General features: G+C 37.4%; 1 long non-coding RNA gene across 3 annotated transcripts in view; it reads right to left on the bottom strand.

Moving 5' to 3' along the window:
- LOC144227623 (uncharacterized) overlaps positions 1-24,704 on the bottom strand; it is a 30,673-nt gene that overhangs the window by 1,384 nt on the left and 4,585 nt on the right. Inside the window, exons 4-6 of one of the 3 annotated variants that reach the window (XR_013333967.1) lie at positions 18,452-18,562; positions 16,796-16,890; positions 4,149-4,216 (exon numbers count right to left, since the gene is read on the bottom strand). This is a non-coding gene — a long non-coding RNA (uncharacterized LOC144227623). Of the gene's footprint in view, positions 1-4,148; positions 4,217-16,374; positions 16,433-16,795; positions 16,891-18,451; positions 18,563-24,704 lie in introns of those variants that run through there. The other 2 variants (XR_013333968.1, XR_013333966.1) reach the window with 2 other exon arrangements.

Below are 24,704 nucleotides of genomic sequence, written 5' to 3' on the forward strand. Positions count from 1 at the left end.
CCATTTTATCTCCTCTCTTAGTGCATCAATTATACTTCTTTAAAAAAAAAACTTCAGTGGTTACACTAGAGTTTGCAATATATATTTTTAACTAATTTAAGCCCACCTTCAAATGACACTATAATGCTTCAGGTACAATTCAAGTGCTTTAAACAGAGTACCTTCATTCTTCTTACCATCTGATACATTGTTGCTATTACTCTGAACAGGTATCTTTTAGATCAGTTAAGAAAAACATTGCATTTTATCTTTATTTCTTCTCCAATGTTCCTCTTTATACGGATCTGAGTTTGTGATCTATATCATTCTTTTCTCTGAAGAACTTCTTTGAACATTTCTTACAGGGCAAATCTGTTGATAAATTCCCTCAAAATATTTATTGGAGAAATTCTTTATTCCTCCTTTATTTTTGAAGGATAATTTCTCTGGATAAAGACCTCAAGGTTAGCAGTTTTTTTTTTTTCTTTTATTTCAACACTCTAAATATGTCACCCTATTCTCTTCCGGCTTGAAAGGTTTCTGACCAGAAGTTCCCTATAGTTTTTCTCCTTTTTTCTCTCGAAGGATAGCAGAAGATGCCATCCCAGAACACGCCACTTGTCACAGGATTATTTTGAGCTGATGGTAATTGAGAAGAAACAGATACAAGAAAAGCTCTCTGCTCTCTTCCATCTGCCTAAAAGCAGGACTTAAATTTGTAAAGGTGCCCTCCCTCCCCCACCACCACATCTCTACCAGGAAAGACAGAAGTTAATCATCAAAGACAACTAAAAACCCAGAGATTTCAGCAGAGGAATCTACATAACAGACTCTACTAACTAGTCCTTATCTATCATTAGTTTCCCTATAAATTTACCCTCTCAAAATACATTATCTGAGAAACTTAAAGTCCTTTTTTTTTGTCTTGTCATTTCTCTGAAAATTTGGGGTTTTTGGTAAGATGCTATATAAACCCCAGTTCTAACCACCTCTTTGAGTTACTAATCACTGAGTACTCCCGAGTGTGTGAGCCTTGTACATAGTAATGCACATCTTTGTCTTCTCTTGCTAATCTGTCTTTTGTCAGCCTATTTTGTTTTTAAGATCTTATTTTTAAGTAACCTCTCCACCCAGTGCAGGGCTGGAACTCAATACCCTGAGATCAAGCGTCGCATGCTCTACCCACTGAGCCAGCCAGGTTGCCCCTTGTCAGTCTGTTAATCAGGGCCTCAGACAATGACCCAGAATGGGTAGAGTGAAAACGGTTTTTCTTCTCCTGTGCTGAACAGATAGTCTCCCCTCCCCACCTTTGGCTTTTATCAAGATTGTTTCTTTGGTTTTAATTTTCAGCAGTTTAAATATGAAATGACTAGGTATGTAGGGTTTGCATTCCTTTTATTTTTTTAAAACTTTTTTTTTTTCATCCTGCTTAGTGTTGCCTGAGTTTCCTGTATCTATGGTGTGGTGTCTTTCATTATTTTTGGAAATATTTCAGCCATTTTTTATTCAAATATTTCATCTGTTCCTCTCTCTTCTCCTTCTGGTATTCCAATTATGAGTGTAGTCATATTTCAGTTTGGGAAATTCCTAGTGACAAATCTTCAAACTCACTAATTCCTTCCTTGGCTATGTGAAGTCTAATGATATGGTCATCAAAGGCATTCTTCATTTCTGTAACTGAGTTTCCATTTCTTGGCTTACATCTTTCACCCCTTCGTGAATACTGTCTACTCTTACACATTAATCAGTTATTTTAAATTCCCTGATCATTCCAATATTGGTACCACATCTGAGTCTGTTCCTGATGCTTACTTTGTCTCCTTAAACTTGTTTGTTTTGCCCTTTGTTGCATCTTGTAATTGTGTATTGAAAATCGACATGGTGGGCCTTTAGTGTGAGAATCTATGCTCATCTGGCTAGAAGTTGAGCGATGTTTAACATTTGCTGTAGTTGTGGCTGCTCAAGGCTCCAACATTAGTGTCCTTGGCTTTGCCTCCATGTTAGAGACCTTGGGCTTCCCTGAGAACTCTCCCTCAGAGGCAGTGTACGCGCCTGGCAGCTTTCAGTTCTAATCCATAGCTATTACATTGGGGTCTGTTAGTGTGGTGTTAAGGTGTGAAGGTGAGGGGCTATTTTATAACCTTATGATTGCATCTCAATCTTTCATTAGGCATGTCTTTTGGGGCCGTGACCCTCACAGGTGTATTCCCAGGGATAGAAGCTTTTTGTTTTGTTTTGTGTTAACCTGCATCCCTCGCTCTCTTCTCCGGCTACAGTGTTACGCTGACTCCTGTTGACTGTGAGCCTCTCTCCTCAGGTGAGAAAGCAGGGTAGATTGGGTTGGAGTGGAGGAAAGCCCTTATCCCCCATTGTGTGGAGGCTATGGCAGAGTCTTTGTCTTGAAGAATGGGCCTTTGCTATGGAAAAGCCTCTGGGTGTAATTGATAATAGTTAATCTTCCCCTCTGCTGCCAGAGCCATGAGAGGATCTTCCTCTGATCTTCATTCACTGGAAGAACCTGGTGGAATTTGCAGAAGCAAAGGCCACAAAAGTAGGGGGGGATGGCCAAAGCCTGTAGCCACCAGAGTTTCTCACTGTTGTGTTAGTCCATACTCAGCCTCCAGGATTTTTTCAAAATTATTATTTAAATGTTACGGTTCCAGCACTTCTGCTCTAGATAAACAGATATAAACTGTAACTTTCTAAGGTTGTCTGCTTCTCCAGATTCTGGAATGGCAATTTATCCTACAAACTTAGTTCTCCAATGGGTCCAAAAAAAGTAAGTCAGTTTGTCCAGTTTTGTCTTGTAAGGACAAAATGACAAATTCCAAGCTTTCTGCATACACAGCTGAAACTGGAAGTATCCTCATAACTGAAACTCCCCTTCTGAAGTTTATCCTTAAAAGTATGCTTCAGAGCATTTGATCACAGATGAGTTTGGGCATCATGGCTGTCATTCAGAAATGCCAATCATCTGTCAAGTGTCTCTCCTCTATTACATCTTCATTTATTTTTTTTTCCTATTGAGCAAATATATATGCTGGGCTTGTGGGAATGGGATAACCCTGGGTCCTCTCTCCTTGGTACATTCACAAAATCCTCTGAAACTAAACTTCCAAGTTAGTCTATATAAGGGGGTCCGTATTAAGTTTCATAACCAACATTTTTTCTAAGCAATGATAAGACTCTGTCTTAACTCAGTAGCCATCCATTGAGTAATAAATCAGAGAAGATATTAGATATCATTGTATTTGAGTTCTGAACTGCCTTGCCACAGAATAGGTAATGGGCTACCAAGAAACTTTGGTGAGAAGCTTATTTTTAGATTTTGGAGTGGCAGAGGAGATCCTATTAAACCTTGAATCATCACTGGAAATGCGAATTTAGCTGAATAAAAACAGGAGTTGGCTCTGTCGACTGAGGTTACCGATTTCCAAGTTAACAAAAGGGAACATTTCTCCTTTAGGTTAAAATTGAGGAGGGGCGCCTAGGTGGCTCCGATGGTTCAGCACTGGCTATTGACTTTGGCTCAGGTCATGATCTCCTGGTTCTTGGGTTCGAGCCCTATATCTGTCCCTAGTGGAGCGGAGCCTCCTCAACTCTCTAGTGTGCTTGTGCATGCACATCTGCAGATCCCTCTCTCTCAAATGTAAGTAAGTAAACTCTAAAAAAACCAAACAATCAAGAAAAACCCTCCATCCAGGATGCAGTAATTGGATATAAGAAAGGAGAGGAAAAAAAAACCAAAGGTATTTCCCTCTTTACACAAGAACAATGAATTCATTCTGATATCAAATAAAATGTTATGATTCTTCTGTGATCTGATGCTTTATTGTATTTAGAGATTAAACTACCATTTAGTCTTGGTAGATAAAGGAAATGCATAAGTTCTAGGACTGTGAATAGTAGGGTATGTGTGTGTGTGTGTGTGTGTGTGTGTGTGTGTGTGTGTGTTGCTAAGCATTATCAATTGCTAAGCAGCTGATAAAATGTTAGAGATTTAAAGATCTGAATTTTTATCATCTCTTACGGATAAGCTATATTTACTCTTTGAAAAAAAGATTACAGGAAAGTAAAGTCTCTACTTATTTTTTATGTAAGACCATGGAAATCAAATTCTCAACTAGGAACTATTTACGTTTTGCTATAGAGGTTTATACTTGCCTGACCTTAGATTGGCAGCCCAGGAAATCAAGGTGGATTTTTTTCCCCCTCTAACTTACTTCATTGATGTCACCTGAAAAAATTTGGAGAGAGGGTTTTTTGAATTAGTTTTATCTCAGTAACCCTCAAAAATGCTTTAGGGTATGGTAAGTTATATGGAGAACACAACTGTCAAATGTTCAAGCAACTCTTGTTGATTTAAGTGTAATTGATCAGGAGCACTATATGAAAGAGCGTGGTACAAAAGACAAATAAAAGGCCTCAGGCTATTCCATGTATTGTCTGTGGCTTATTGTACAAAGCAGAGAAAGTCTCCTGTAGTCACCAAGCCACAGCCCCCCACTGTTCTGTCCTTTTAGTATAAATGAAAGATAGCTAGTTTCTTGATAGGAACATTCCATCCTTAAGGGGGTATTTTAACGGTCTCTGGAGTATAGAATTATTTTGTGGCAGCTTTGACCTCTAATCACCAAGTTCTTTGTAACTTAGAGTCTTTTGTGGATGAGGATTCTAATAATCGTTTCAATTTGTATTTAACATCTCAAAATTCAAAGGATTGAGTGCATAACAAAATAGTAAGTGATTTCATGAAGTATTGTGCTATGGACAAAATTAGTAAACTATAACAATTCAAACTGTCAGTAAAGTCTTTTCTTTCTGAAGGACTGTATTTGGAAATTCATGTAAGCATGTACAATGTTCATATGTGTTTTTTCACTTATCACCATGTGTTTGTGTGTGTCTGTACATATTCTTCTGCTAAACATAAATGATGTCAGGTTTGCTACAATATGAAGTAATGGTTTCTTCCAAGAATTGTGTGCTTGCAGGGTTAATTCAGGAAGGTTATTGCCTAACAACCACATAGCAGTCATATCTCATCACCTTCAGCAGGAATAATTTATAGTTTAATCTTACATGCAGGCATATTAAATTAGTATTACTCATCAGAACCTGCTTATTAATAAAACAAGCTGAATTAGCCACTGGAGAATCATATTTGGAAATTCAATGACAATTTTACATTTTTAATAAAGGCTCAGAAATATTATTGCAAAGCAGGTGGTAGAGAGAACTGTGGTCAAATTTGACATTCATTAATAATTGAAGTGTGGAACGTGACAGAGGTGAAAATTGATATTGATTTCTTTCCTCTAATATTTGGAGGAGTTCTAAAAGGTAAATAAAATGAGATAACAAGACATATCAAGTCTCACTGATTTCTTTGATCACCTCCTCCCCACATGAGAATGCATATCACTCCTTCACCTACCATGTTTTGAATAATTCAGTGCCCATAGTCTTTCCAGTTCAATGCATTATAAAACACACTCAAGCTGAGTTTCAATCATATTAGACTGAAAGCTGAATTTTTTATGAAGGATTATTTAAAACAAAATGCGTCTTGAGCCCAACAGCCTTTGAAACCAAACAATCCTGGGAGTTCAGTAAGGAAATGTCAACACTGTGGAGAATTTTTCGATTCAGAAAATTAAAGGAATCCTGTTTGATGTATATTAACCATATCAATATTAACAACCTTCTGCTGGATTTCAGCACTGATTTGAGAGCTCAGGTATTATTGGTCTTGTATTTTAACTAGTTGTGAAAGCACTGAGAGAGTTGTTCTTGGGTTGAACTTGACCTGCCTCTGGGAATGTTTTCTGTTCCATCCATTTTGAAAAGCTTTATTCAAGTGGATTTCTCGCCTACTTCTTATCACTTGCACCCCTTGGGAAAATGAAAGATGCTCAAATATAGATGTCAACACTGCAGGTGTTTTTTTGGTAATAGTGTCTTTCAGTTTCCCATCTTAAAAAAATTATATTTCTGACCACCCATAAGACTTAAAGGCAACTCGTTTTTCTGAAATACACCTGGATTGTGATGCCAAAATGAACAAGTAATTCCAAGCTTCCTTTTGAATTTTGAGTCATAGCTTTATGTTACAACTCTACTTGTTCAAAAGTTAGATCATGGTGGTTCCTTCCTATAACTTTCAAATAATTAATCAAAGTGGTTTTCAATGGGCTTTCTAGCTAGCAAGCAGAATATTACTAATTATCAGTCATATAGTATCTTGTAATTTCAAGTAAGAGAAACTCATACATAAAATGTCACAATAGCCAAGCATACCAGCTTTACAATTTTATCATTCAAGATTTTTTTTTCCTGCCAAGTTACCTTGAACCTTAGACTACTAAGAATGTCTTTTTCATTAATTTTAAACATTGCCCTCTTTTGCATTAAAAAAAAATGGTCACAATTTGAGTCGCCTGGGTGGCTTAATCAGTTAAGCACCCGACTCTTAATTTCATTTCAGGTCACAATCTCACAGTTCGTGGGTTTTAACTCTGCTTTGGGCTCCACACTGCCAGCACTTGAGAATCTCTCTCTCTCATTCTTTCTCTGTCCCTCCCTTGCTCTCTCTCTCTCAAAATAAATAAACTAAATTTATTTAAAAATTTTTTAATGTTTTATTTATTTCTGAGAGAGAGAGACACACAGTGTGAGCAGGGGAGGGTCAGAGAGAGAGGGAGACACAGAATCTGAAGCAGGCTCTAGGCTCTGAGCTAGCTGTCAGCACAGAGCCTGACACAGGGCTTGAACTCATGAATTGTGAGATCATGACCTGAACCGAAGTTGGACGCTTAACCAACTGAGCCACCCAGGTGCCCCAAACTAAAAATTTTTTAATGGCCACAATTTTTTAAGTGAAATTAAAGAAAAAACAGGAAAGTAGGAGGTCATTCAAGATATTCCCATTAGGCATTAAAAATACAAAGAGACAGATAGATGCTCTGGGGTAAATAGCCACCTTCTATTCCAAGTGACCATATGTCCAATTTTTTAGGCATCAGGAACTCATTTTATAATGCAAGTGAGAAGATTGACTGGCTGAATGACCCCTCTTGAATATAATTTCAAGTAGCCTCTACATAAGGTTGTCTAGATCTTGCTTCCTACTCCAGAACTGTGCAGTCAATCAAATTAGAGTCTTTCTGAGGCCATGCTAGAAACACCCAGTGAGGTGACTGAGGTACCTGACAAAAATGGAGGAGGAGCAAAAAATTTTTCCAATTTTCATTTTCCCTCATATTCTATATACTCTACAAGGGAAATCTATCTGGATCAGAATTCCTTTTATTCTTAGCCATTGCTAGTTCGGAGACTGAAGTAGAAAGCTAAAAAACAAAATATAGAGTCCGGAATATGTTAACTATCTTCTATGCAATGGCACAATTCAGAAGGTTTTCTGAAATGAAGGGATTGCCTTTTAAAAACATAGCCCCTAGTCCTCTCAGTCTGAACAAGCAAACATGAAAAAATGTTTTATAAATCCAGCAGACAAAAACACTAACCACAAGCAAATCAAAGAAAGGCTTATCCCATACCAACAGTCAGTGGCCATCTCGAAGGAGGAAGAGAGAATTCTCCAATACTCTCCTTGACTTGGCAGGGCTCAGCACAGCAACTATTATTTCCCAAAGTAAAGACATTAAGAATTGGAATAAAACTTCCTGAAATGTCATCCTCTACCCCTGAAAGCAGTTTAAGGGAGTGTTCAGAAACCAGAACAAAGAAAATTAAAGAGAAAAGGCCCGTTTCATATCAGGAAACCACAGAGGTTTGTCTGGGTAATAAAATGATGATGGGACTTTTTTGTCTGCTTCTTTTTTATATTTATGTACTTAAATTTTAGACAACATTTTAAAAACACCCAATCGGAATGATAAGTATTTCCATATGTATCAGCATTTCAATCCTCAGAAAAGCCATGTTAACAGTTATTTTTTTCCCTTTTACTTATGTGGACACTGAGGCTGAGTATAGCAGTTATGGAGTTTTCCTAAATGATCAAAATGTGACTTGGGGATTTGGCTTCAAATTCCCAAAATCAAAATCAGTTGTTCTCATTAGGTCTTGGCTAACTTCTTAAATTTCTATTTAGGAAGAAAGGATAGCATGAAGGCTTGGGCATAGAAATCATCTAGAAATCACTGGAGATACAGGGGCTGTATACAGTTTCATGTATAATGGATTTGACTTGCATTCTTGTATCTAGTTTTCTTTCTGTACAACTGTCAGATAAGACGAAAGAAATTGGGTAATATTTGTATAGGCAACTAATCACAGAAGAACTGCCTTTAGCTTTAACAAGAAGATCCTTTTGTGATCTCAGATTAACATCTTTATTCCTAAATGGAGCATAAATAACATTTATTGGCTAAGATTATTTGCAATAGACAAGGCTGTTTACTGCTTACCACCTAGCAGATGACTATTCGGGAGTCTCTCTGAGTATGCTAACAGAGAAAAAAGCTGATACTGAGCTCTCATTTTACAAGAGTGAATTTAAATTAACTTCAGTAGCCAGAATTAATGAAACTGGGTAAATGATGCAAAGGTATTCTACGGGGTATTTTGTTTTAATTAGAGATAGGAAATGTGAGTCATTAGAGGTTTTTAAAAATGTTGCATTCTGTTACTCTCCCATATTTTAAATCTAGGAATAAAAAAAAAAAAACTCACCCATGTTAGCCATTTTAGTTCAGTTTTTAATATGTATCCGATCTGAATTTAAATTGAGTGAATAGGAAAGAGTCTGAAAAAGAGAATATCACCTGGAGGTATTCAGGTACAAGTAATAAATCTTATTAGAAGGTATCTGTTTACTCATAGGCAGCTCTGTAATTTACTCTAAAGCTACTACAATTCAAACATTATGGAATTACTACATGAATGGACATATAAATAAATTGAACAGAAAAGTATGTCACAAATAGTTTTAAATATGTCTTGAAGTTTGATCATGATAAAGTGAAATTGTAATCTATGTGTCTAAAAATATTCATTAAAATTGATGCTGAGAAAACTGTCTATCCATTTAAAAGAAAATAAAGGTAGGTGTGTCCCTCATACCCAATACCAAAATAAATCACACCAGTTCCACATGTAAGGAACTTAAAATGTTGACCCTCCATCCTAACAAGATTTGTCTTTTGCAAATATTTTCTCCCACTCTGGCTTATCTCTTCATTTCTGGAGAGCGATTTTCACAGAACAGGAATTTTCAATTTTAGTGATGTCTAAATTAAATTATTTCTTTCATGGACCATGTCTTTGGTGTTGTATCTAAAGAGTCAATCCAATACCTAAGGTCATTTAGGTTTCCTCTTGTGTTGTCTTCTAGGAATTTTATACTTTAGTATTTTACATTTAGGTCTATGATCCATTTTGAGTTAATTTTTATGGAGGGTATAAGATCTGTGTCTAGATTCTTTTTTTTTTTTTTTTTGCACATCCAGTTGTTCCAACACCATTTGTTGAAAAGATTATCTTTGCTCCATTATACTGCCTTTGTTCTTTTGTCAAAAATCAGTTGACCATATTTATGTGGGTCTTTTTCTGGGCTCCTCATTCTATTACATTGATCTGTTTATTCTTTCACCAATACCATACCATCTTGGTACTGCAGCTTTTTTAAAAAAAATTTTTTTTCAGTGAGAATTTTATTTTTTAGAGAGAGAGGAGTGTGAATGGGGGAGGGCACAGAGAGAGTGAGACACAGAACATAAAGGAGGGCTTGAACTCACAAACCATGAAATCATGACCTGAGCTGAAGTCAGACACTTAACCAACTGGGCCACCTAGGCGTCCCTTGGTACTGTAGCTTTATAGTAAGTCCTGAAGTTGGGTAGTATCATTCCTTCAAATGGTTCTCTCCTTCAGTAATATGACGGCTGTTCTGGGTCTTTTGCTTCTCCATATAAACTTCAGAATCAGGGGGCATGGTTGGCTCAGTTGAGTGAGCATCTGACTCTTGATTTTGGCTGAGGTCATGATCCCAGGGCCATGGGATTGAGCCCCTCGCCAGACTTTGCATGAACTGAGCATGAAGCCTGCTTGGGTGCTTTCTCTTTCTCTCTCTAAAGAACAACAACAACAAAACAACTTCAGAATCAGTGTGCTGTTATCCATCAAATAACTTCCTGGAATTTCTATTGCTATTGCATTGAATTTTTACAGATTAAATTGGAAAGAATTGACATTTTGACAAACTTGAGTCTTTTATTCATGAACACGAAATATCTCTCAATTTATTTATTCCTTGATTTCATTAATTAGGTTTGCAGTTTTCCCTTACATATTTTATTAGATTTTTACTAAAGTAATTATTTTTTGTAAAGTTGATTTATTTTGAGAGAGAGAGAGAGAGGAGGGGCAGAGAGAGGAGGAGAGAGAGAATCCTGTGTGGGGCCTGAACTGGAACCAAGAGTCAGATGCTTAATCAATGGAGCCACCCAGGCATCCCTTATACTAAAGTATTCAAAGCATTTAATTTTTGTTGGTGCTAATGTAGATGATGCATTTTTATTTCAAAGTTCACTTGTCCATTGGTAATATATAGGAAAGCATATGTCTTTTGTATATTAACTTTGGATCTTGCAACCTTCTCGCCATCTCTTGTTAGTTCCAGGAGGGTGTTTTCTGTTTGTTTGTTTTGTTTTGTTTTGCCAATTCTTTAAGATTTTTTGTATAGATGATCATATCATCTGTGAGCAGTTTCATGTCTTTTTTCACAATCTGTACACTATTTCTTTTTTTTCCTTACTGCATTAGCAAGAACTTTCAGTACAATACTGAAAAGGAATGATAAGACTTTCTTGCCTTGTTCTGAATCTTAGTGGGAAAGCTTTTAAGTTTCTCCCCATTAAGTATGATGTCAGCTGTAGGGTTTTTGCATATTGTCTTTATCAAGTTAAGATTGTTCCCCTCTATTCCTAATCTACTGAGAGTTTTTGCCATGAATGAGTATTGTATTCTGTCAAATGGTTTTTCTACATGTATTGATAAGGTCATGTGGTTTTTCTTTTGACATGATGGATTACATTGATTTTTGAATGTTGAACCTGCCTTGCATTCCTGGGATAAGTTCCACTTGGTTCTCTTTACACTTTTTAGATTCAATTTGATAATATTTTGTTAAGGATCTCAGATACAATTTTTATCACATTTCTCTTACAGAAGTTTTGTGATCCTAATAAATTTAAGGTATTAATTAGTCCCATCTAATTGTGCTCTTTATTCACCACAGCAGAACCCTGAGGATAAATTCAGGAGCCAGGTCTGGGCTAGAGATAAAAAGTTGAGAGTAATTATTATTAACGATATTCTAAGCTATGAGATTGGATGAGATCATCAAGAACATTTAAGTGTGGAAAGAAAAAGATGGAATGAAGGAGCAGAGCCAAGAACAACCCAGCATTTAGAGATTAAGGAGATGAGTTGGGAACAGCAAGGGAGATTAAGAAGGGTTGCCAGAAAAGTGGAGAAATCCCAGAGTGGGTGGTATTCTGGAAATCAAATGGAAAGAGGTTTTCCCAGAAATTCTAATTCCATGAATAGGTTAAAGGTGTTGAAAAATAAAATCACAGAACTTGTACACAATATTGACTTACAGATTTCCTCTGTATCCTTCCTGTATATTTTAATAATCTGTTAACTCTCTACATTGCCTCAGTGTCTTTATATTTAACAATGGATTACGAATTATAGATTATGATTTTGTTTATAAAGTGAACTGTATTTTATGAGTAGTATAAGTTTTAGATTATCAAATTGTACTTGATTACTTTTTGTATTTCCTTTTCTTTTTAAAATATAATTTATTTTTTAGAGCATTTAGATCTCATAGCAAAATAGAATGGAAGGTACAGAAATTTCCCATATATTTCCTGCCCCACACATGCATAGTCTCCTTCATTATCAACATCCCCCCACACCAGAGTGGTATATTTCTTACAGCTGATGAACTTACAATTATCATTATCATCCAAAACATCAGTATCACCCAAAGTCCCCAGTATACATTAGGGTTCACCCTTGGTGTTGTACATCAGTAGGTTTGAACAACTGTATAACGATATGTATTCACGTTACCATATCATACAGTGTAGTTTCACAGCCCTAAAAATCTTCTGCATTCTATTTATCCTTCCTCCTCTTCTTAACCCCTGGCAACTACTAATCTGTTTACAGTCATCCCTCCCCTCTGTCACAGCCTTGCCAACCACTGATCTTTATATACTGTCTCCACAGTGTTGCCTTTCCAGAATCTCATATAGCTGGAATCATACAGTATGTTGTTTTCTCAGATTGGCTTCTTTCGCTTACTAATATGCATGTAAGGTTCTTTTATGTCTTTTCATAGCTTGGTAGCTCATTTCTTTTTAGTGCTGAATAACATTTCATTGTCTGGTTGTACCCTACTTTATTTATCCATTCACTTGCTGAAGGACATCTTGGTTGCTCTCAAGTTTGGGCAATTATAAATAAAGCTGCTATAAACATCCTTGTGTGGGTTTCTGCGTGGATATAGATTTTCAATTTTTGATCACTCTAATTGAGAAACTTGCTTTGTTTTGTTTTTGACTTAATTATATTTGGTTTCCTGAATTATTCCTGTTTCATTCTGGGTCTGTTTTTTTGCTTGTACACTTTGTTGCTTTCATACATTTTCCCAGGTTTTCTCAGTTTTTGTCCCATTGAATCCTTTCTTTCTTCCAACGTCACTTACTTATTGATTTACTTATTTATTTACATAGAGAGCTAGAGTTCATGGAGTTGATGTCTGTTACAGGTATTCTCTGCCTTTGTGAAGGTGTTTTCTGTCCAATTAGCCTCTTTTATGACTGAGAGCATTGTTTACCTATTTAGAAAACGGGACTCAGGGTGGTCTCTCATTTGTCTCCTCAATTTCTGTGTGCATGTGTGTGTATTTGTGTATGACTGTAGGCTCTCGAATACCATTTTCAAGGTCAATGTAAAATATTTCTATTTCTTGGGCATATATAATTCTCATGATAGTGAAACTTGTAAAGATAAATTTCTCATACTTTTTCTCTGGAAAGAATCATCTTTTTAACAGATTTATTACATTTTGCTTCTTTGTGTTTTCTTCGGTAAGTATTATACATAACTTGATTTTAAAGTGAAAGGAAAATTGATAAACAGCTGAAGTTCATGTTTTCAAGCTATATATTGAAACTTCAGAGATACTCACAAAATATTTTCATTAATTGGCAGAAATGCCTCTGTCCTGTAGAACAGCCAGTAAAGATAGATAGCTCATTGATTTTGGACAATGAAGTCCTATATTAAAGGAGAATAGGGGGGGTATTCTTCCCAGATTTTGAGAACTCTGCAGCTTTGTATTTCTACATATGTTTTCCACTATAGTAAACAAGGAACAAAAATGTAACAAATTTAGATTATTTTTTTATCCACTAATTTGTTCATCATCTGAAAATTCCTTTGAGCCTGCAATTACTCATGTTATAGAACTATCTTTACTTACTCTGTTAGTGACCAGGCCTGTTTGGTAGACCAAATTATGAAAGACACCTATGAACCTACTTTGCTCATTCCTCAGACCAATTAATTACTTTTGGGCATTAGTGTAAAGAGATCTTCCCTTGGTCCATGCATGTGTGTGTGTTTATTTGTCGTGATACTACGATTAGGCTATAGTAGCACTGCTGTGGGCTTTCGTTCTGGCAAACTTTTTTGTTTCTTACCAAGAAACGTCTTTATTAGGTTCATGACAAATAAGCACCTGCCTGATTCTTCATACCTCTGCTATCTAATTATTATCCTACTTTGTACAGCCATGAACTTGGTCAATATTTGTTCATTTCACCCTTCAATTTATATACTCTTTTTTAACTTATTTCTTTTAAAATTTATTTATTTATTTTGAGAGAGTAAAGAGTGGGGGGAGGGTGGGCAGAGAAAGGACAGAGAGAGAGGAGAGAGAAAGAATCCCAAGCAAGTTCTGCACTGTCAGCACAGAGCCCAACGAGGGGCTCAAATTTGCGAACTGCAAGATCATGCTCTGAGCCTGAACCAAGAGTTGGATGCTTAACCAACTGACCCACCCAGATTCCCCAGTTTGTATATATTCTTATAAAGAGAGTTTATTTCTATCACACTGATGGTAGACTCCATCTGAGCACGCTCAAAAGAGCACGGGGAGTTATTCATGGGGAGGATGCTCTCAGAGGCTGACTGACTGACGGTCTCAATGCTGTAGAATGACCTAGTGGCAAACATACGGTTCTTGTGCCTTCCTGCTTCTGATAATAGGTACTGACAGACTCTGGATCACAACAGTTGAACCCAGCAGGGATAATTTTCCTTTATGTGTAGCACGGCTATGCCTAAGGACATATATCTTATCTACCATTTATCTTTTTTTTTTTTTAAATACCACATAAATATAAGGCTGTCACTTTCTGGGACAATAAAGTTTCTCTGACTATGACAGATTTGAAGCAGATGCCACTAGTTAGAAACATTTCTAAATTATGTGACTTGGGTTCCTTGACCAGGTTGAAAAACTGTTTTTCCTCTCAGTTCCCTGTTTAAACAAGGTGAAATTAGTCTAACCTATGTGAACGAAAAGTCAAACCATTGATATAACATGCTCTTTTTATTGTTATTTTGAGCTAATTTAATAAACCCTGAGGTGATATTGTGTTACTAGTAATTACTAGCATTTACAGATTATTTTCTAAGTCATGCACTGCCTTAAGCTTTTAAGAAGTTTACTTATCATTTACTCCTTACAATAACCCTCTGAGATTGTTACTGTTATTTATCACCACTGGTGAAGAAGCTCAGTTTCAGTTGAAGAAATTTCAGCACAGAGAGGTTAAATAACTTGCCAACCATTGCACAGCCTAGAGTGGTGGAGCTGTAATTCAGACCCTGAGAGATCAGCTCCTAAACATGCACACTTAGCTGCTATGCCACTCGGCTTTATCAATGACCATCATATTTATTTAACTGGCCTTTTAATTCAGATGAACAATTTTTTCTCGGTTGCAAAGAAATAATTTGACAAACCTGGATAGCATTGCTTGGGATGCAAGTCTGAGGCCACATCTGAGAAGCCTAAATAAACTATGTGACTCCTACAAGCACTGGGTATTTATTCTGAGGCTTATTACATGAGTTTGCATTAAAAAAATAACAGGTCCTGTTATGAATAAGTGTAAGAATGGCATTCTACAGGGGATATAGCCAACAAATGTAAAATTCCTTTAGTGGCATTGAAAAAGTGAGAAGGTATTTCCCACAACACTAGGTGGTGGTTGAACAATGAAATTTGTTCACAAACCTTAACCTGAAAGTACTGTCAATATACTGCTATCATTCTACTCAAAGTCCCTTGTTATCTCCTTCAACAAATAAGAATGGTGAGATACAGTCTCAGGTGGTATAGTATGAATAAATTATTTGAAGTTTGTGCTAAACCTGTACCTTAATGAGTGTCTTCAATTTGGGGGAGATATAGATTCATGATTTCCATTCTTTATGCATATTATCACCATATAAACTAATTCCAGGAGAAAAAGCTATGGTTATATAGAGCTTATCATAGAGTGATACACTCACTCAGGGGTATTTTATAAACGCGAGTCACTGGTAAATTGAGGGCAACCATTAACCAATAAATTATCCTAAAACCAATTCTTCTGAGAGGTCCTTTATTCCAATGGTGTTCATTGCCTTTCTTCTCTTTTTCCTTTGAAATTAAGAACTAAGCCTTATTATAAGGTTCACCTTTTAATTCTCCTGCCATATAACTGGGCTGTCTCCCTACCAGATGCCACCAGATGCCAAAAACAAGTTCAAGTACTTTGGGGTCATGGACTCAAGTTATTTCTACCTGTCCAAAAAGGACTGATTCTATGATAAATATATGAGGAAACAAATTGGAAAAATGATTGGAATCAATTGCGTATGTGAGAGACCAGCAGATATGCGTGTCTGAGTAGATCTCTTAAAGAGTAATAATGTTCTCTATGAGAAAAAAAATGATGCTTTTATTTCCTCCAAAATTAATCCAATTAATATTGCTGAATAATTTCAAGACCACATGTGTATATATGTGTGTACTTCATTTTATTAGCATTGTATATTGCTTGTGTTATGTTCTCCCTTCTATTCACAGGGATATATTGCCTTTTTAAGGTTTAACCTTTAATGTGGATTTTGAATATGGCTGAAGTTTCACAAAGTAAGGATCAGTTCAAGGATTTCTTTCTCCAAAAGCATTGATATGAGTTCTATGACTTAATTTCACTTTGATGGATTTGCAGATGACAGTCCATGATAGTGATGCCAGTGGAAAACAAAGGACAACCAAATATGAGAACGACTCTGGAACTTTACAGGGTGTTTTCATGGTCTGCATCAGAATTCTACAGAAGAACTGAGCCTTAAGTTGGCAGTGAAATGAGAATGGAAAGTTAAGAGTTAGTGTGTCAGTGACTTTCAATTGGTATTTTTTTCTTTTCTGTTATGTATTAAAAATTACATAAAAATTAGAAGGAGAGGAATGGTTATAAAAAATAACCTGTCATGATAAAGACATTCAGCATTTACCTAGACTCACAGATGCATAGAATGAGAAGAACTGGGTTGTGAGAGCTAAACTTATTCCAACTCCCTCATTTTATAGAAACTTAGAGGCTCGAAGAGGGAGCGGAATCTCCAAGGCTCAGACAGTAAATCATGATGAAGGGCAGGCTCCTTGGATTCTATGAACAAGGTGGTAATGAAGCATTAAGTGACACTTTACCTAAGAATGTGCAGCTTAATCACAGAGTTTGGGGGTCTGGTTTCTCCTTTGTTTCCTTTTTATATCCTTGTGGGCTGCATTCAGTCAGTTGCTTTCTAGAATGGAATTTCCAATAAATATATTGTCTTTAGCCCTTAATTTTTGAATTGTAGATTGAATTTTTAAGTTGAGAAGAATATTGAATTTCAGAAAGTTAACAGAGTGTTGTTAAAGGAAATCAAAATAATTAGAATGCCGATTTCCCTGAGTATTCCCTGTGCACTTCAGGGGTCAAAAGAGTATTTTAAAGTGATTTCAAAATGTAAAATTGTTAACTGTGGTATATAACCTATACCATGCTGTGGCATGGAATTAACATATGGAGAGTGCTTGGAAATTGGTACCATTCTAAATCTTTAAAAATTGATCTTTTTATTGTATTAACTGTCCTTAAAAAAGTTTCTCAGTAGTATTCACAACAAAAAGTTCTTTTTTGTCATATATTTTCTACAGCTCACTTAAGATTTCTATCAAAGCCTACAGGGCTGTTTTCATACATCTTCTACCTCTGTAACTATTTGTCACAGTAAAAATGAAAGGACTTTTGGCTTAACCTTGATCCACAAGCCAAGATTTTTTATTTTCTCCCATTCATACATATTGGTGAACAGATGTGTGACAATGACTTCATGGGGCTTTCAGTAGGGCCCAAATATTCAGACTCTATTTAACTCTACTATCAGGCCCAGATGTGGGTCCTTTAAGACTCAAAAGAGTAGCAACTAAGGCATTGATATTTCAGGAAAATGAGGTATGCTTTTTTTTTTTTAACTAGTTGAACACACCAAAGAAGGAAAAGGAGAGATGTTTTGTATTACAACTTTTGAGAAATATTCAGAGAACTCTAGGATGTGGCTGAAATCCTTCCCATCAGGCAGAGCTTCTTGAGTTACCATACCTTTCACTATAAATACATTTTTTAAGTGATGGCAATAATTCTGTGACTATACTGCCCAATTCCCCATAGCACCAGCACTGAATATATTAAAAAAGAAGTGAAAACGTCTGTCTTATTGCTTCTGGCATAACCCCTAGATCTCTTTTATTTCTATACTCCGTCAAATATAAGGCAGAATATTGAGACAAATTCTATCTCTAAATACTAACAAGAAATTCAGGCATAGGTCGGAGATGATCAAGGTGGATTTTGCCATAGCATTGTGCTAATTTTGTTATAAACAGGCATGCCACACGCCTAAAGGATGTAATTTAGAGGAAATGGTGTCCTGTCTAGTCTCTAGGAACTAGAACACGGAGCAGAAGTCTAGAGGACTGAGAGAAGGAGATTCTGGATAAATCATAGAATTTTCTCCTAATTACAGATGTGTAACAGGGAACTAACTGTCAATGGAAGGCTGTAATCTGTCTAAAGACAGCTAAGCCATAGTTATGTCTTTCATGTACATTTGTTCAAGCACAGACTGGTTGATCAGTGATCAGAGATGCTACAGAAGAAGAGTCTTGCCCCAACCTTGAGAGTTAACAAGATCACTTTCTGCTCTAAAACCTACAATTTTAATTTAATCACTCACTCCAGCCACGATTAAGACTGACCTCAAATAGTTCCAACTCCGTTCACGTGATCACACAATCTTTACACACACTCAGTCAACAGACCTTGAGTGACTGTGTCTGGACACCGTTCCAAGGCTGGCGTAGAACAGGGAATAAGAAAGGCAACATAGTCTCTGCCATTGTGGAGCTTGTGTTCTTTGGGAAGTAGTTCATCTAAATATAAATAGACACAGAAGATAAGTGTTACTTTTATTATCCCATTACTGTTCTTGAAAAACTAGTAAGCTCTGTGAAGGAACTAAAATAAGGTAATGTGATAAATGAGGACTAGATTAGGCTACCAAGATAAACAGGAAAAAATATTTTTAAGGAGTGAGTGCCAAAGAACAGAAAGGAGTCATTATTGGAAAAACCTTTCTGGCAATAATCCAGAAAAATGAACATGGCATGATCAAAGCCCCTGAGGTAGGGTCAAGCTTAACCACAACCAAGGAACAAAAAGAAGCTAAAAGGTTAGGTCCGGAGATAGCCATAAAAATTTACACCAGCTGGTCCTTAACTTCAACTATACATGGGATATTTCTTGCAATGAGTTAGACATGTATATCATCCAAAAAAAAATTGTTGATCTGAAATTACATTGGAAATTCTGAGACTCTTGACAAGGGCACACAACCTTATTAAAGATCATAGCCATCATCATTTTCAAAAGCTTCACTTTGGCGATCACCAGCAGACATTTAACAGGGGTGTTTAATATCCTCCCTAAAAAGACTGGGCCGGGAAGAACAAACATTCTAGCATGTCTGCAATGTGAGCCTAGCATCTCACAATTGAAAACTGGCTGGAGCTTACCCTGCTGGCTGCTTTGCCAGCAGTCCAGCATTTAAAGTCTTGAATTCCTGTCCGTTCATCTGTAGTTGTGTTTATGTCTCTCACTTAAGCAGTTTTCAACACACTTCTGTGGTTCTTTTGATATAGTGAACGTGCAGGTGTATGTCTGACTATGCCAGGGATTGTGTCCAGATCTAGTCTTTATTGCGAAAACAGACATCTTTGAGTATCTGAATCATTGCATATGCCATATTTACTCTTGTGTAGGTAGGCCAATTTTCCTCCAGCTAAAGATATAACTTAAAATTATTTCTCCCGACTTACTCCTCCACTTTTCCCATTGCTTATGCTAAATAATTCAGCTCACAGTTCCAAAAGTGAATGTGAGTAATCCAACCCATTTGCATTCTTTCAGGGTTAGAGAGAAGGTCAAAGCATGCAGAAAAAGGAGTCTAGATCCAACAGACTTAGACAAAAACCCTGGCTCTCTATCTCAACAGGTCAAACTAACTGCTTCAACTAAACCAAGATTTTATTTTTGTTTTGATCTCATTTTCTGGAACACAATTTGGGGAGACTGGCTAGGCACGGGAGTGAAACATTCAATGGAGCTAGCCTATTTCCAAAGTCTCCTCTGAAGCTCAGGTTTTGAAACCTTTGCAGTTATGAATTGGAAATCCATGCGTTACATAATGCATTTCTGGGAAAATGCCCGAGACACATATGCACTCTACAAAAGTCCAATACTAACATTAATCTAATGAATGGTATATTAGAAAAATGATTTGTGTACATCCTAATGGAAAGCATATTTCCTGAGCAAAGCTTGCAGATTAAAATGCAAAAAATAACTCCATCCCCTAAACATAGCTTCCAGCTACCACATCAACCAAGAAGATCAGTTGGTGCATCTTTCCAGAATGCTGAGTGATTGCTCTTCTTTTTGTGGCCCAAGGGAAAGCGTTTTCCAAATCTTGTGCAGGTGTCTAAGAGAGACTACCTAAAAGGAAAGAACTGAATTCTCCTTTTTGAGCCCCTGGATGACTCTTTTTATATATAAGCTTATTTTTTTAATACTAGTTCATTTTTCAAATGCAACAAAAAAACCAAGGCCCTGTTTATCCCAGGGGGTTAATTTGGTTAAACTTGATTCATCACATTGTGACTGGCTTCATATTTTACTCCAAAAGTCATATCATCTTTTATCTTTTATTTATAGTGATCATCATATTCATTTCTCAAATAAGGCAGGTACTTCAGGGAGAGCTAGCATTGATCTTTAATTTTTTTTCTCTCTTTTTGTAATATGTACTTTTTGACCCTTAAGAAATAGCACTGACAGGAGTTTTGTTTTGTTTTGTTTTGTTTTAAAAAGCAAGAGTTTCAGATTGGGGATTCTTTTTAACCTGCTAAAGACAAAATCAGGGGCACCTGGGTCGCTCAGTAGGTTGAGTGTCCAACTTCGGCTCAGATTATGATCTCATGGTTTGTGGGTTTGAGCCCTATGTCCAGCTCTGTGCTAACAGTTTAGAGCCTGGAGCTTGCTTTGGATTCTGTCTCCCTCTTTGTCTGCTCCCTCCTTGTTCATGCTCTGTGCCTGTCTCTTAAAAATAGATAAATGTTTAAAAATAAAATAAAATAAATAAAAGAATCCATTTTTGTCACCCAGTAGGTAACTTGGCTTTAAATAAAATCAGTATCCTACTGTTTTTTTTTTTTTTTTTTTTTTTTTGAGAGAGAGAACTCTAGCAGGGGAGATGGGCAGAGAGAGAGAGAGAGAGAGAGAATCTTAAGTAGGCTCCACACCCAGTGCGAAGCCTGATGCAGGGCTTGATCTCATAACTTGCAAGGTCATGACCAGAGCGGACATCAAGAGTAGGACACTTAACGACCCAGCTGTCCCTCACCATTTTTATAGTGCATGTGTCTTCAGAAGATATGGAGCCTGAACTGAATGTTTCATGTAGCTGACTTCTGATTATTAACAGGTGAGAGTGAGGAGAGGCTCTAAAGAGCGACTTCAGTGACGTAGGAGATGAGAAATTAAACGCTCTTTGCCAAGGACAAATGAATTTCTGGGCAGAACCCAGAGTCAAGGCCAACAGATTCATAATTGCATTTTAAGGAATCTACATCCCATCTAGTTGTCCTGACAAGCAGCCAAAAGGGATTGCAAATCAAGGTATATACAGAGCTGAGCTGTCCGGCAGCAACAGCAACAATCCCCTTTCTCATGTCACCTGCTGCCAGTAGGGGCCAAGTGCAACTTGAAACCGAGACCCAAGGGATTCAGTCCCTTTGGGGTGGAGCCAGCCAGATCAACGCACACCCATGGTGTATCAGAGCCAGCAGCCAGATTTAGACGTAGAGATTCAAACAGAATTGACCCATGACTCTTCAATTTCTCTCTCATGTTGTGGCCAAGTTGCTCCCCTTGGCTCCTATTTCCTCCACATCCAGTACCTCCTAATACAACCCGCAGTTTTCCTGTTCTTTACCAGTCTTTCTTGGGCCCTGCATATATTTTTGAGTCTGATCATCTGTTCCATTTCATCACCTTCTGAAGAAACATGGATAATGTCGTCTATGATGCCTCAGAATCAAAGGTGCTCTGCGAATGATACCTGTCAAATGTTATTATCATCCTGCACATAGATCTTTGGTCTTGAGTGCATGTTAAGAAATACCATCATTTTTACTGCTTCTGGCATGATTACAAATTAGCGCTCTTCTAAAAAAGCCCTAGAGAGCACAAAAATGAGGATTTTATTAAGAGTCGTTATGATAAGAGATAGCTTGATAAAAAAAGATTGAACATTGGAACTGGGGTCCATTAGGAGCTCTGTCCACCAGCTAGCTGCAAATATTCCAGCAAATCACTTAGTTCTCTGGTCTTCAGATTCCTCGTGAAAAACGAGGGGTCTGGGGTAAATGATCTCTGCAATCTCTTCTAGTCCTAAAGCTCCAAGACACAGAAGAGAGAAGGAGCACTATTTCATTAGTGTTCCTGACTCTCTTTATCTAGTAAGAGATCCTTATCACATTACAGCATGATCTCTCTTTCTCAAACTGGATTTCCAGGCCGGTGGTGGAAGGCCCTTACAGGGTTAATTTACTTAGCTTTTGGTTTAGATTCCTCAGGCACATTGTGTCCAGCCTTAATATTTTACACTGTAAGCCATATCATCTTTTATCTTTTATTTATAGTGATCCTCATATTAATTTCTCAATAGCAGCTGGTGCGGCAGGAGGGACAAGTCATTGATCTTCCAATTTATCCGCTACTCTTACATATCCTGAGGTCGAGGCAGCCTGGAGAGATTGATGGAGCCCTGGCACCCACCCAGCAGCTGTGTGTTCCTCATGCATGAAAATCAACCACAGGAAACCGAAGTTCGACAATTGGCAGCAATATCAGCCACCTCTGTAATAAATATAACAGGGCATTCTTTAATAATTGAATGGGGTGTCAGATTGGGAAATGAAAAACCTCCTGCGTGAGAGTGCCCGGAGAGCCTCGGACTGACCAGGAGGTGGTATATTTGGGATTCCGGGGGAAATGCGGGAGGCTGTTGGCAGATGTCAGCCTCTCATATAAGCAAACATTCTTATTTCTTACTTCTTGATTCTCAAGCAACTCAAGATACAGAGTCAGCAATGCTTCCTTTGTTTTCTGCAAAGCCAAATACTTTTTAGGAAATATATATATTTTACTTTCGCAAGAAAAATAACAGGTCCTCAGGTCATGTTATTGCCCAACAACGTAGAAAGGCCCACTGAGCTACATCCACTATATTTGTTATTAGTCACAGATACCGGGTCAACAGTTATGCCCAGAGCTGTGAATCCCTTACAGGTTTTCTCGTGGGGACAAACCACTCATTGATTCCGCCCCCTCCCCCCCAACTGATTCTTAAAGGAAGGTCCTTATTCCTTGTCATGGCTGACTAGTGACCTCCACTAGGCCTAGCTATGGTCTTAGTTGACTCAAGCCCCTGACAGCAGTTTAACCCTGAGCTGGTTACCACTACCCCCCACCCCCGCCCACTCCACCCCACTGCCCGTCAGCTAACCGTCCTTGTTTAAACTTAGGTGTTGGAGACTTACGTGATCATCAGCTTTGTGTCTGATGAAAACCCACCCGCTGAGGGCTAGCTCTCTCTTTTATTTATCCGTGGCTGGGAAAACAATTGCTAAGTGTGGAATCAGTTTCCCGTTAGGCCACATAGATGACACTGGAGTGGCAGAAGAGCAAAAAGCCCACAGACGTGGCTGAGGTGGAACAACAAGGAAGCAAAGCTTCCCCATTACCTGCCTGTGAAAATATTCCACTCCTCTTGGTGATTACTCAGCATGCATGCTATATAGACACGCATATTATCTCTGCATTTTTTTTTATAATAGAGTGACTAATAATGCCCTCCAGGGATAAACTGGAGAGTCAAGCTGCTCAGAAATTTCAGGCACAGAACTGCCAGGAAACTATTTACTTCTAACAAAACATGTTACAGGGATTCTGAGTGTACATGGGGTTTGAGCCATGTTATGATTTTCACAGATAGAGCCCCACAAAGGGTTCCGCCCAGTGTGCACTTTATCTGCCTCTGATGAACAGAGGTTGAGTCAATCCCTATGAGTGTTGAAATCACAGCAAATATGTTAAATAGCTTAACCTCAGACACCACCATTGTCTGAAATAAACAGACCATAAAAATGCATAATTCCTCCAGCAGGACTGCACAATTTATACAGTTTTTCAATTTAGTTTCTCTTTGTTCCTTCAGTTTAAATACTACTTTCTCCTTTGGTTCTCTAATCAGGCTTCATTCCATGGTTACTTACAGGTATCAATAAATAAAAATTCAAGTGGAAACTGGCTCATAGACCAAAATGAAGATATATAAAATGTCATATTATCTTGTGGAGAACAAGTCAGACTCACTGAATATGATGAGTACAGTTTCTGGAAGGCACCTCTCCCATTGTTAGTATTAGTAGTGTGGTAGAAACAGGGGTAAGAGTGACAGTAATGAAGTAGTGGTAGGAATGATATTGTGTGTTCCTACAGGACATAACAACCTTCAAAATATTTGTAAGTGTATTGTTTCCCTTGACCTTCAAAATAATCATATACGGTAGGCAGTCTGGTGTTCTTATTCCTATGTATTAGATGAGCAAACTAAATTCCAGAGATATTAAGCAATCCCCCCCAGCTCAGAATAATTAGGTTCTCTACCTACCAGTGTAGGTTCCCCTTTATGAATTAGTAAGACATATTATAAAGCAAGAATACTGATGATTAAGAAAGAAGCGAAAACCACATATCCCCAGAACTTTCCTTGTAAGAAGAGTTTGGAGGTAGCTCCCTTGGCATGAAGGTTATTAGGAGCCAAATGAGAATTTCTGGGTTCAGTAAAATATGTCCATCTGGGGGGGGGGTGAAGGGAACTTCAAAAATGCAACCTGTGAGATGAAATATAATTGGATATTTGTCCCCAAATGCTTCAAATCAGGGAAGTAA

Source organism: Crocuta crocuta, unplaced genomic scaffold, assembly GCF_008692635.1.
Source record: "Crocuta crocuta isolate KB4526 unplaced genomic scaffold, BGI_CrCroc_1.0 scaffold41, whole genome shotgun sequence".
In the NCBI taxonomy this organism is placed as follows: Eukaryota; Metazoa; Chordata; class Mammalia; order Carnivora; family Hyaenidae; genus Crocuta; species Crocuta crocuta.